The sequence below is a fragment of the Manihot esculenta genome, chromosome 7, assembly GCF_001659605.2.
Source record: "Manihot esculenta cultivar AM560-2 chromosome 7, M.esculenta_v8, whole genome shotgun sequence".
Taxonomy (NCBI): domain Eukaryota; kingdom Viridiplantae; phylum Streptophyta; class Magnoliopsida; order Malpighiales; family Euphorbiaceae; genus Manihot; species Manihot esculenta.
Genome location: NC_035167.2, coordinates 6,549,392 through 6,561,610, shown reverse-complemented (window position 1 = coordinate 6,561,610; position 12,219 = coordinate 6,549,392).

Genomic DNA, 12,219 nt, shown 5'->3' with positions numbered 1-12,219 from the left:
TCATAGTATTACATCACATTTATTTTACTTTTCTAGTCAAACAAAGTAATGTAGTGCCAGTTGCATTACATCATATCATTCATTATATTATATGATTAATCACATTGGCATTGCATTATATCATACCAATTTGCATCATATCTTACCAATTATAACCTCAATTCACAACTTCAAATGTTAAGTAAAAACCTAGTGTAAAGATATAAAAATTTAAAATAAGATTAAAAAAAGTTTTAGAGTATTTCCCTAAAATATAGGACTATCATATAATAAAATTAATGTTATTGAGTCATGAACAATCAATTAAGAGTATGTAAATATATCTTTTAATTAATTAATGTTTTAAATAATAATTTATATTTGATAACATATAAAGTATAAGACTTTCAATATGATCAAGACATGTGTCTATAGTCCGACTGATCTTACTAACTGAGAAAAGTCTATCTCGATATAGATCGAGTAGGCCGGACATGACCTTAGAAAATCAAGATACAAGACTGACTTCCCATAGGTTGGTCGTCTTCTTGGAATATCTCCATGATCATAAATGCGCGTGCGGTAAATTAAACTGATATGACAAGCGCGATAAATAAAGTATGGGCTAGCCGACTTTGTATTTATTAGCTAACTTTCCACCATTAATTAGTTGTTTGACACTTCTGCAAGAAGACACTCTTGTCCAATTCGATGGGATGTGACGCATGGGGTGTCAGAACGACCAGGGTTTATATATCACTGGTCTAATCCAAAGTCGAGATATTTCTTGCTTTTCATTGAAACCACCATCTTTACTTTCTCTCAAAAAACCCTAGCCTTTCTAAACTCAGGACCCGGTTTATTAACTCTAATTTATTTTCTACATTTACTCCCTGTTGAACTAACCCCAATTCATTAATTTCATCGTTCTATCAAAGCATCGTCTAAGTGTCCTCATCTGTTGACCTCTCAGATCTCTAACCACATTAATGGCGCCGTTTGTGGGGACGAAAGAGATTATTCTGTCGTTCCAAATAAACCCATTAAGATCCACATGTCCAACCAAGAAAGCAATACATCAACCACCGTTGGGAACAAAAACCAAACCCCAGAAACTCTAGTCCTCAGGGATTTTTGGTAACCTTATTACCACATTCCTCCACTCTGATAAGGTCTACTATGCCTTCTATCAGCAACCCTACACCAACAAACGCCATCCCACAAACCTCTCTATCTAACCAGGATTTGCAAGCTATGTCACAACAGCTGCAGCAAACCATAATGTGATGAACCAAATCATGCAGCAACAAGGCCTCATGCCACCTATGATCGCAAACCCAATGCCAACCGTGACTCCCAACCAAGCCCCTACACCCTTATTCATCCCTCAAATAGAAAACCATGAACCATTAACCATTACCTATGGAACCAGACGGAGAAGGAACGATGAGCCATCCTAGGAACCACGGCTAAATCCAAAAGTCGTGCGATGAGAAGTATAATAGAAGAGGATGTTGAAGCAAGCAGGAGCACAATGCTTGGGGGATACGAAACGGAGAATCAAGGAGAGGAAACCAATTCCAAGTCCCTAACCATTGCCAAAAGGTATAGTGTCAAGGAGGAGAGAGTGAAAAAAAGGGCTGGAGAAATTCAAAGAAGAGCTACTAGCCAAGCTGAAGAGCCAAGTAGGGGCTCAAATGAGTTTGAAGACATCCTCACTTTTTATAATTCGCATACAAGAAGAAATCATCCCAAAAAATTTCCAATGGTGACCATGGGAGCATATAACGGTATGGGAAACCTCATGGATCATATAATCAATTACAAGATTTTCATGGAGCTAGAAACTCATTCTGATACATTGCTTTGCAAGGTATTCCCCACTACTCTAACTAGAGCAGCCCTAACGTGGTTCAACAACTTGGAGGCAGAAAATATCAAAAATTTTAGAGATTTGATCAACTCGTTCATGGGTAGTTCATAATCAGCGTCCCAACCCAACGAAATACCAGTTATTTGGGAAAAATCAGATAGATAAGGGATAAAACCCTGCGAGAACATATAGCTCGTTTCAACACTAAGGTCCTACAGATTCCTAATCTCAATGAGTCTAAGGACGTGAAAGTGATGTAAAAAGAAACCACCTCAGCATAATTTTTTGGGTCTCTAAACAGAAAACCACCTAACACTTTGGCAGATCTGATACAACATACTAAAAAATATATCAGGTAAGATGATGCTTTAATGACCAGCAGATTCGCAAAGGAGTCCCGAGAAAGGAAAACATCTCACAAACATCCTGAGAACCAAAGAAAAAAACATGTGGACAAACGACTTGATCGAGGCCCCAAAGCTTTAAACAAATATATTAATCATCAGGAGGTCGATCACCGATCCCGACCCCCTCAATACAAAGAGATCACTCCTCTGAATGTCTCAATAGCAAAAGTCCTAGTAGCAATACAAGACAAGAACCTGTTGCAATGCCCTCAACCAGTATTGTCAATTTCATTGCACATATGGCCATGATACCGACAAGTACTACCAATTGAGGAATGAGATATAAAAGTTAATAAAAAAAAGGGGATATCTGAACATTTTCATCAAAAAGGAAAGGAAATAGCCGAACCAGGAAAGGGCAGTACGACCAGTAAATGATGGGTCAAGTGAGACCATTAACATGATAATCAGATAAGAACCCCTACAACCGCTCAGGGTAAACAAGAAGAGGAGAAGAGATGGCAAGCTGAAAGAGGCCAAAGCTATATAGGTGGCTGAGCGCATTCTCAGAATGGTTTGTTTTTCGACGGCTGATGGGAAAGGGGTAGAAATGCCCCACGATGATGCCTTAGTAGTGGAGGCCATTATTCACAATTTTAAAGTGCAGAAAGTGTTGGTGGACGATTGAAGCAAAGTGAATCTTCTCCCCTAATGAGTGTTTCAGGCTATGAAGATACCTACAGAAAAGCTGATAGGAGACCAGGCCTCGGTGAAAGGGATAGGCAAAGTGCCTGTGCCAGTGGAAGGAAAGATCAAGTTGTTGCTAACTCTTGGGGCAGCTCCCACAGCTTGGACCTAGTACGCCTAGTTTTTTATTGTCAAATTGCCTTTAGTGTACAACGATATCCTTGGTTGGTCAATCTCATACAATTTTAAAGTAGCCACCAGTATCTGATATTTGTGCATGAAATTTCCAACCGATGGAGGGATAGCCACGGTCTAGTGAAGGCAAGATGAATCATAGGCTATGTATTTAGCAACAGTGGTGGGAGAAGGAGAACAGGAGGTACACCAAGAGGTTATGAAAGTAAGAGATGAAGAAAAAGAACAAAGAACTCAGTTGATTGGAGAACTTGAAAACTTTAACTTGAGCAAAAATTACCCTGAGAAAACATTTAGTATGAACTTTGACTTAAATCCCAAGCAAAAAGAAGTAGTTAAGGCATTGGTCAGAGGACAGGCTAATAGTTTCGTTTGGAAATGACATGCTAGGCATCAACCCACAAATCATGTCTCACAAGTTAAATGTGTACCCTGATGCGAAGCCGCAGAGGAAGAAAATGAATGGGGTGGAAAAGAGAGAGGCTATAAGGTTAAAGGTAGAAAATTTAGTAGAAGCTAAATTTGTAAGGGAAGTGGCATATCTGGAGTTGTTAGCCAACCCCGTTCTTGTAAAAAAGTCTAATAGTAAATACCGGATGTATATAAGTTTTAATGTTCTTAATCAGGCCTGCCCAAAAAGATTATTATCACCTCTCTGATATTAATAAATTGATCAATGCTATGACCATATTCGAATACTTATCTTTTTTGGATGCTATGTAAGGATATCATTAAATCTCCATGGATGAAACTGACAAAGAAAATACCTCATTCATAATCAAAGATGACACATACTATTATAGAGCAATGCCCTTTGGGTTGAAAAATACAGGAGCAACCTATCAGAGGTTGATGACAAAATTTTCAAAGAACAGATAGGTCGAAATATAGAAGTGTATGTAGATGACATAATAATAAAACAAAAATAGACAAATTGAAACTTTATTAATGGAAAAAGTGTATTATAAATACAGAGAACGACAAAAGCAGCCTGTCATATTTACAAAATAGAAAATTGTCTAATTCCTTTTAGAAAAAGTAAGGTTGCCGGCCAAGTCAGGCTCAATTTCGAAGGTGTTCTTTGAAGTGCGAGCAGTTATGACAGTCAGATCTGTTGAGGTATCACCATCCAGAGGAGTTTTAGTATGGGCATTTGTGGCCTCAGAATTAGGGGGATCAATATCCACCTAACCGGCACCTTGATCAAACTCGGTAATAAGATGAGCTAAAGTCTCCTAAGGAGCAGGAGGACAGACTTGGGGGAAAGCATGGTCGTCAGGACCATATTGAGCTTCTTCAACATCAGAGTCATACTCCACAATATGGAGGGTGCTGAGCGGAAAGGTAGGAGACTCACAAGGTGTGCAAAGGCCATCATTGAAGCCGGTGGTGTAAAAGCTAGTAGACTGCTCAAATACTTTAGCCTTAAACTCATCTTACTTGATATATTGGTTGACATAGCTTCAAGATACAAACTCAGTGTAACGATTCGAAAACCGGACCGCTATCGACGCTAGGATTCAGATCGACTTAAGGTCGCCGGAACCCGTAGCAAGCCTACTATACATTCTGTGTACCTGATAAAATCACATACATGATCATACATTATAACAAAAACTTAAACATTTCCATGAAACTGAGCTCAACCTGTGCATGTATCATACTGAAAACATAAAACCCATACTAGAGCCCTCATCAAATGCTCTAGTATGGTTAACATCACATGTCTCAAGCTTGGTTCAAACATAAAACATATTTAAAACTTTTACATAAAGATCATATTAACAGGGATTACAAGGTAAAGAAAACTAGGGCCAATCACAATACTAATCCATTAAACATTACATGTCCACAACTATTCTATTACATCAGCTACACCAGTTACTAAGCTGACTCCCGGTCCTATCTCTGATCCTGCAAACTTGGGGTTAGGGGAAAGGGATAAGCTACTAGAGCCTAGTGAGCAGAACCACAAAAACAGTTTAATAAACATATACTCATATGAAATGTGTCACAGCACAAACAAATCACAACAAGATGGACTTGTCATCAGTAACCCTCTACATATTCCAAATAGTGCCCGGCCCTCGACGGAGCTCCTCAGGACTTCCTCTTAAACAAAACATAACATATCCATAAATGCCAGATCCGAAAGTCAGACACTTTCGGGGGCAGGTTCGGCAACCGAAGGTCTCCACAGATCCGAAAGTCACTAACCTTCGGGGACAGGTTCGGCGGCCTAACCCCTTCACAGATCCGAAAGTCCATCCTTTCGGGGGCAGGTTAGGCAGCCAAAGGCTGCCTCCACAGGCAGGTTCTGTAATACCTGGCTAGACTCCGATATCGGAATTCCTACTGTCCGGTGGAATCTCGGATGTCGGAGGCCTCTAGAAGGGTAAAATCATGTTTTTTGTAAAATGTTTTAATGTATTTTATGTTTTTGAGCTAGAAGGAAATGAGTTTTTGCATGAAATAACCTTGGAGGAAAAACTCAGGTTCGGCCGCCGAACATGCAGGCGTTTCGGGTGTGCCTTAGGCCCCCGAAAGCATAAGTGAGAGAAATCAGGTTCGGCCGCCGAACCTTATGATCGGCCGCTGAACATGGCATGCATGCGGAGGCACGTTCGGCTCCCGAATGTGGCCTGGCCAGCCACCTATAAAGGGGTCCCTTAGCCGAAAACAGGCGAGTTTTTCTCCCCATTTTCGGCCAAGGTGAGCTCTCCACCGTCCCTCACCGATCTTGAGTTTCTTCCTTCAAATCTTTCACGATTTTCACAAGTTTTCACTTTGTTTTGAAGATTTTCAAGTATAAAGCAAGTTTCGGAGCTTTGAGGTTCAAGAAGCTCAATCTCTCCCATCTCCGAGCTAGGGTCGTTTTCCTCTCGATCTTCAAGAGGTAAGGGCCGATCTTGAGCTCACTATATGTTTTAAACAAGTTTTATGCAAGTTTATGGAGTAGAAATTCATGTTTAGGTTGTTTTGAGTTTATGGGTTTAATGTGTGTTTATGAGCAATGTGAGTATGTTTAATGTGTTGTAGTTGGAGTTTAGGCTAGTTTGAGACCCCTATGAACTTGTATGCTTGATTGTGTATGATTGGGAGTGTTGTAGAATAGGTTTATGCATGTTTGAAAGGTTTGGGAGGCATTTGTGCATGTTGGAGCTGAGTTTCTACCACTTTGGAGAAACTCAGGTTCGGCCACCGAAGGAACTTTCGGCCGCCGAACCCGCTTGTGGAGGCAGCCTTCGGCTGCCGAAGCCTGCCCCCGAAATATGACTTTCATCTCTGGAGGGCAGTTTCGGCCGCCGAAAGTGCCGCCGAACATGCATGAGTTTCGTCTCTGTCTAGGAGTTTCGACTGCCGAAGGTGCCACCGAACCTGCCTGACTTTCGGCTCTGGAGGGACTTTCGGCCGCCGAACCTGCCGCCGAAAGTGCCCTGTCCAGTCCTCCTTTGCATGTTTTTCTATGATTGTTTCATGATGTTCTAGGGGGTTTTTGGGGAGTAGTTTAGAGTTATGTTCTAGTATGTTTGGTCCCTCATTTGAGTCCACCTGTGTAGGTTCGGACCCGAGGAACCGAGGACCCCAGCAGTGAGTCAGCTGCTTCAGTCTTTGTCAGAGCTAGCTGAGGTGAGTAGAATAAACTCTTATCTTTTAAATAAATGAAAATCTTAGCATGAATCATGCATCACGGATGCCATGTGATATTTTAGGTTGTTTGCATTAGAAATCACGAATATGTTGCATTGCATAATATGTTGTTGATGTGGATGAATGTTGAATGATCCTTTAGCCGCACTGCGTTATGATATGATGCGGAAAGACCAGATGTGGCCTGTACTACGCCCCTGGCACTATGTAAGAGAAAGACCGAAAGTGGCCTGCACTACGCCCCCGGCATGATTGGATATGTTATGATATGTTATGTATAAGAGAAAGACCAGATGCGGCCTACACTACGCCCCTGGCACTATTGGATTCAGTAGTGGGCTATTGGTGACAAGTTCATCCTTGATGTGAATTGTTTGTGATATGTTGCATTTCATGAAAGCATGAAAAATAAATTGAATGTTATATTATTCTGCTCACTGGGCTCTAGTAGCTCAACCCTTTCCCCTTATCCCCCAGGTTTGCAGGTACAGGGTAGACCAGGAGGTCGGCAGGAGTAAAGTCTGTTTTCATGTAATAGTTAGAAGTTGTGGACATGATGAAATTGTAATGTAATGTCTTATGTAATCATGATATGTAAAATGATATTGAGGATTAGAGGTTGTGCTTGACCCTATGTGTATGGTATCCCTTTTAATGCACGATCACTATTATTATTGATGAGATGAGTAATCAAGCTTAATGTATGTTGTTGATACCCCATTGGAGCATGTGATGAGGGCTCCAGTGTGAGGTTTATGGTTATGTTAGTGTGCATGCACAGGTTAAGCTTGATTTATGAAAGAAAAAGTTTATATGTTTATGTATTTGTATGATCATGTATGAGATTACACAGGTTTACAGGTTGTATGTCAGGCTTGCTATGGGTCCCGGCGGCCTTAAGCCGATCTGGATCCTAGCACTGGTAGCGGTCCGATTTTCGGGTCGTTACAGAATGGTATCAGAGCCCTAGGTTCATATGGTCGGACCTAGAGTGTCGGGCTCATAGACGTTTTAGAAGGTCAAGCACAATAGGAAAGATCATGTCCACTAGGATAAGATGTGGAGTCCTGTCTTGTATAATGATGTGAAATGCCATGATAATATGCATGTGCATTAATGTTATGATTGTTATGTGATGTATGTGATGCGGGTTCATGTGTTGACACATGAACCATTTGATGCTAATGTTTGTGTGATTTGTGCTGTTTTTCAGAAAACAGGATGAGAGGAACTCGTCGATCTGCACGATTGACTGGAGTGCCACCTGAGGATGAGGGCATGAGCGCCCGTCCTCCTGCATTGCCTAAGGCAATGTCTAGTAGAGCTAGCAGAGAAAGAGCAGTAAGAGACCCTAGAAGGTCTCTAGATCTGGGTAGAAGCAGATCAGTGAGGGGAACAGTTCAGGGAGGAGTGTCAAAAGACATGGGGGATGATATGGATGTAGAGCAGAGGAGAGATGGCAGTCTGGGTGTTAGCATGTCAGAAGAGGGAATGGGAGAGTCCCAAGGAGGCACTCAGGCCTCGGGATTTGTTCAGCCACCCCACTACCCACACTTCTCACAAAATCCCGGGTATTCGATGGGAGGTACATCGGATTACCCTAGCTTTACCCCTTATCCCACACACATGCCATACTCTCCCTACTACCCACCATACCCACAGTACCTAATGTATCCACCCCCACCCTACTATCCAAATCCAGCTAACCCTACCTGAGAAAATGTTGCACCTCCTCCACCATCAGCAGAACCCACAGTTCCAGCAACCCATATGCCTAAGCCTAGCTCATCTGGTGGGAGCAAGGTCAAGATGACCGACTACATGAAGCTGGGTGCTCCCTAGTTTGAAATCGGTGATGACCCGTTTGTGTACCTAGAAAGGATCAAAATGATTACAGATGAGATAGGAGCTGATGACAGCAGAGCCATTCATATGGCTGGGTTCACACTCAAATGCAAAAAGGCCCGTGAGTGGTTTAAGAACTATATGAGCCCGAGGTTGGACAGCCTATCATGGGAGGAGTTTGCAAATGAATTTGCAGGATGGGCTTTTCCTGACAGTTCAAGAGAATTGAAGATGATTGAGTTTGAACAGTTAAGGCAGACAGAGGAAATGAGTGTAGATGAGTACACCGACAGATTCTTGGAGCTATTGCCGTTTGCAGGGCAAACTCTTGACACAGACCAGAAGAAGTCAAGGAGGTATATCATGAAACTTCACTCCAGGTATTCCTCCTTGATCCAGTCCGCAGATAGGGAGAGCTTCCATGCCATAGTGGATATGGCTAGAAGGATGGAGGCTAGTGCTATCAGGATGGAGGCTAGTGCTATCATTGAGGGGAAAGTCAAGCAGTCAGTGGCACAGCCTTCTGATTCTAAGATCCCAGTCTCTTCTTCAATGAGTGCAGCAGCTTCAAGTAGTAAAAAGTGGGACAGAGGCCCTAGGAGGTCTAAGAAGAACAAGTTCTGGAACAAGGTTAAGTCCAGTCTGGGATTTGGAGGTGGCTCAAGCTCTGGTGCGGATAATGCAGTTTGTGCAAGGTGTGGTAAGCCACACAAGGGAGTATGTCGGTTTGGGACAACAGCCTGTTTCAGATGCGGTCAGGAGGGACATATGGCTCGAGAGTGTCCAAGAGCGGTTCCGATGGCTCAGTCCCAGCAGACAGCTTCTGGTAGTGTGGCGCAGCCAGCAGCTCCAGCCACGACTCAGGCCAGTGGCAGAGGCAGAGGGAGAGGGTCAGCCTCTTCTTCAGCGAGTTTCAGAGGTGAAGGTCCATCAGCTCCAGCACGAATCTTCACGATGACTCAGCAGGAGGCAGATGCATCTAACACCGTGGTGGCAGGTAACTTAGTCATTGGTTGTTCAGATGTGTATGCCTTGATGGACCCTGGTGCATCTCATTCTTTTATTGCACCGAGAGCCGTTGAGAGGTTGGGGTTGATGATCTATGGGTTAGAGTGTCCTCTCTGGGTCAGTGGACCCAAGTGTGATCCATCAGTGGCAGAGTCAGTCTGCTAGTGCAGTCCCGTGTTTGTTGAGGAAAGATGCTTGTCCGCCGACCTCGTGGTTCTAGACTTGACAGATTTTGATGTCATTCTAGGGATGAACTGGTTATCTACCCATGGTGCTACCTTGGACTGCAGAGACAAGGTAGTCAGGTTCAGAGGTCAGGATGGGTCAGAGGTTGTCTTCAGAGGAGACATGAGGGGTACACCTAGAGGTCTGATATCAGCTCTTCAGGCTCGTAGGTTGCTTAGGAGGGGATGTCAGGGGTATTTGGCTCATGTGAGAGAGCTTAGCAGTCAGGTGAGAGAACCCGCCTCGGTGCCAGTGGTCAGAGAGTTCTTAGATATCTTCCCAGACGAGCTGCCAGGTTTACCACCTGCTAGGGAGATAGAGTTCGAGATAGAACTGATGCCTAGAATCCGACCGATCTCTATCCCTCCCTACAGGATGGCTCCAGCTGAGTTGAAGGAATTGAAAGAACAGTTACAGGAGCTAGTAGACAAGGGCTTCATCCGACCGAGTACCTCACCCTGGGGTGCTCCAGTTTTGTTTGTGAGAAAGAAGGATGGATCCCTTAGACTTTGTATCAACTACAGGCAGTTAAACAAAGTCACTACCAAGAATAAGTACCCTTTGCCAAGGATCGATGATCTATTCGACCAGCTAGCAGGAGCGGGTTGTTTCTCCAAAATAGATTTGAGGTCCGGGTACCATCAGCTGAGGATCAGAGAAGAGGATGTGCCAAAGATGGCTTTCAGAACCAGATATGGGCATTTTGAGTTCCTTGTGATGCCGTTCGGGTTAACCAACGCCCCTGCAGCATTCATGGATCTCATGAACAGAGTGTTTAGCCAGTACCTGGATCACTTTGTTATTGTCTTCATAGATGATATCTTAGTGTATTCTAGGAATACAGAGGAGCATGCCCATCATCTGAGGTTGGTTCTGCAGACCTTGAGGGAACACGGCTTGTATGCTAAGTTCTCCAAGTGTGAGTTCTGGTTGAGGAGCATCTCATTCTTGAGGCATGTTGTGTCAGAAAATGGGATAGAGGTGGACCCCAAGAAGATAGAAGCTGTGGCTAACTGGCCTAGACCCACTTCAGTGTCAGAGATCAGAAGTTTCTTAGGTTTGGCAGGTTACTACAGGAGGTTCGTTCAGGACTTCTCGAAAATTTCAGCTCCTCTGACCAGACTAACCAGTAAGAATCAGAAGTTTGTGTGGACCGACCAGTGCGAAGAGAGTTTTGAAGAGCTCAAGAAGAGATTAGCGTCAGCACCAGTGTTAGCTTTGCCAGCTAGCAGTGAGGACTTCACAGTGTTTTGTGATGCATCCCGAGTGGGTTTGGATTGTGTGTTAATGCAGAATGAAAGTGTGATTGCTTATGCTTCTAGACAACTGAAGAAGCATGAGTTGAATTACCCCACACACGACCTAGAAATGGCAGTAGTAATCTTTGCACTCAAGATGTGGAGGCACTACCTTTATGGGGTTAAATGTGAGATCTTCACAGATCATAAGAGCCTGCAGTACATCCTGAGTCAAAGAGATTTGAATTTGAGATAGAGAAGATGGGTAGAGCTGTTAAGTGATTATGATTGCAAGATTCAGTACCATCCGGGTAAGGCGAATGTTGCGGTAGACGCCCTAAGCCGGAAATCACTAGGCAGTCTATCCCATATCATGGTGGAGAGGAGACCAGTGGTGAAGGAGTTTTACAAGCTCGTTGATGAAGGTCTTCAGTTGGAGTTGTCTGGTACAGGTGCTTTAGTTGCCCAAATGAGAGTGGCACCCGTGTTTCTGGAGCAGGTGGCTCAGAAACAGCATGAGGACCCAGAGTTAGTGAAGATTGTCAGGACTGTTCAGTCAGGCAAAGATAGTGAGTTCAGATTCGACAACAAAGGGATCCTCCGCTATGGGAGTCGTTTGTGTGTACCAGATGACATAGGGCTAAAGGGAGACATTATGAGAGAGGCTCATAATGCAAGATACAGCGTTCACCCCGGAGCCACCAAGATGTATCAAGATCTTAAGAAAGTTTATTGGTGGCCAGCTATGAAGAGAGAAGTGGCACAGTTTGTGTCAGCCTGCGAAGTGTGTCAGAGGGTAAAGCTGGAACATCAGAAGCCGGCTGGAATGCTTAACCCGCTACCTATTCCAGAGTGGAAATGGGAAAATATAGCTATGGACTTCGTAGTGGGGTTACCGGCGACGTCCAACAGATTGGACTCCATATGGGTGATTGTGGACAGACTCACCAAATCTGCTCACTTCATCCCTGTCAGGAGTGGCTATTCTGTGGACAAGTTGGCGCAGGTGTATGTCGATGAGATCGTCAGGCTGCATGGGGTTCTTGTTTCAATAGTGTCCGATAGAGGACCCCAGTTCACCTCCAGATTTTGGCGAAGTCTGCAGAATGCCATGGATACCAAGTTGGATTTTAGCACTGCTTTCCATCCACAGACGGACAGACAATCAGAA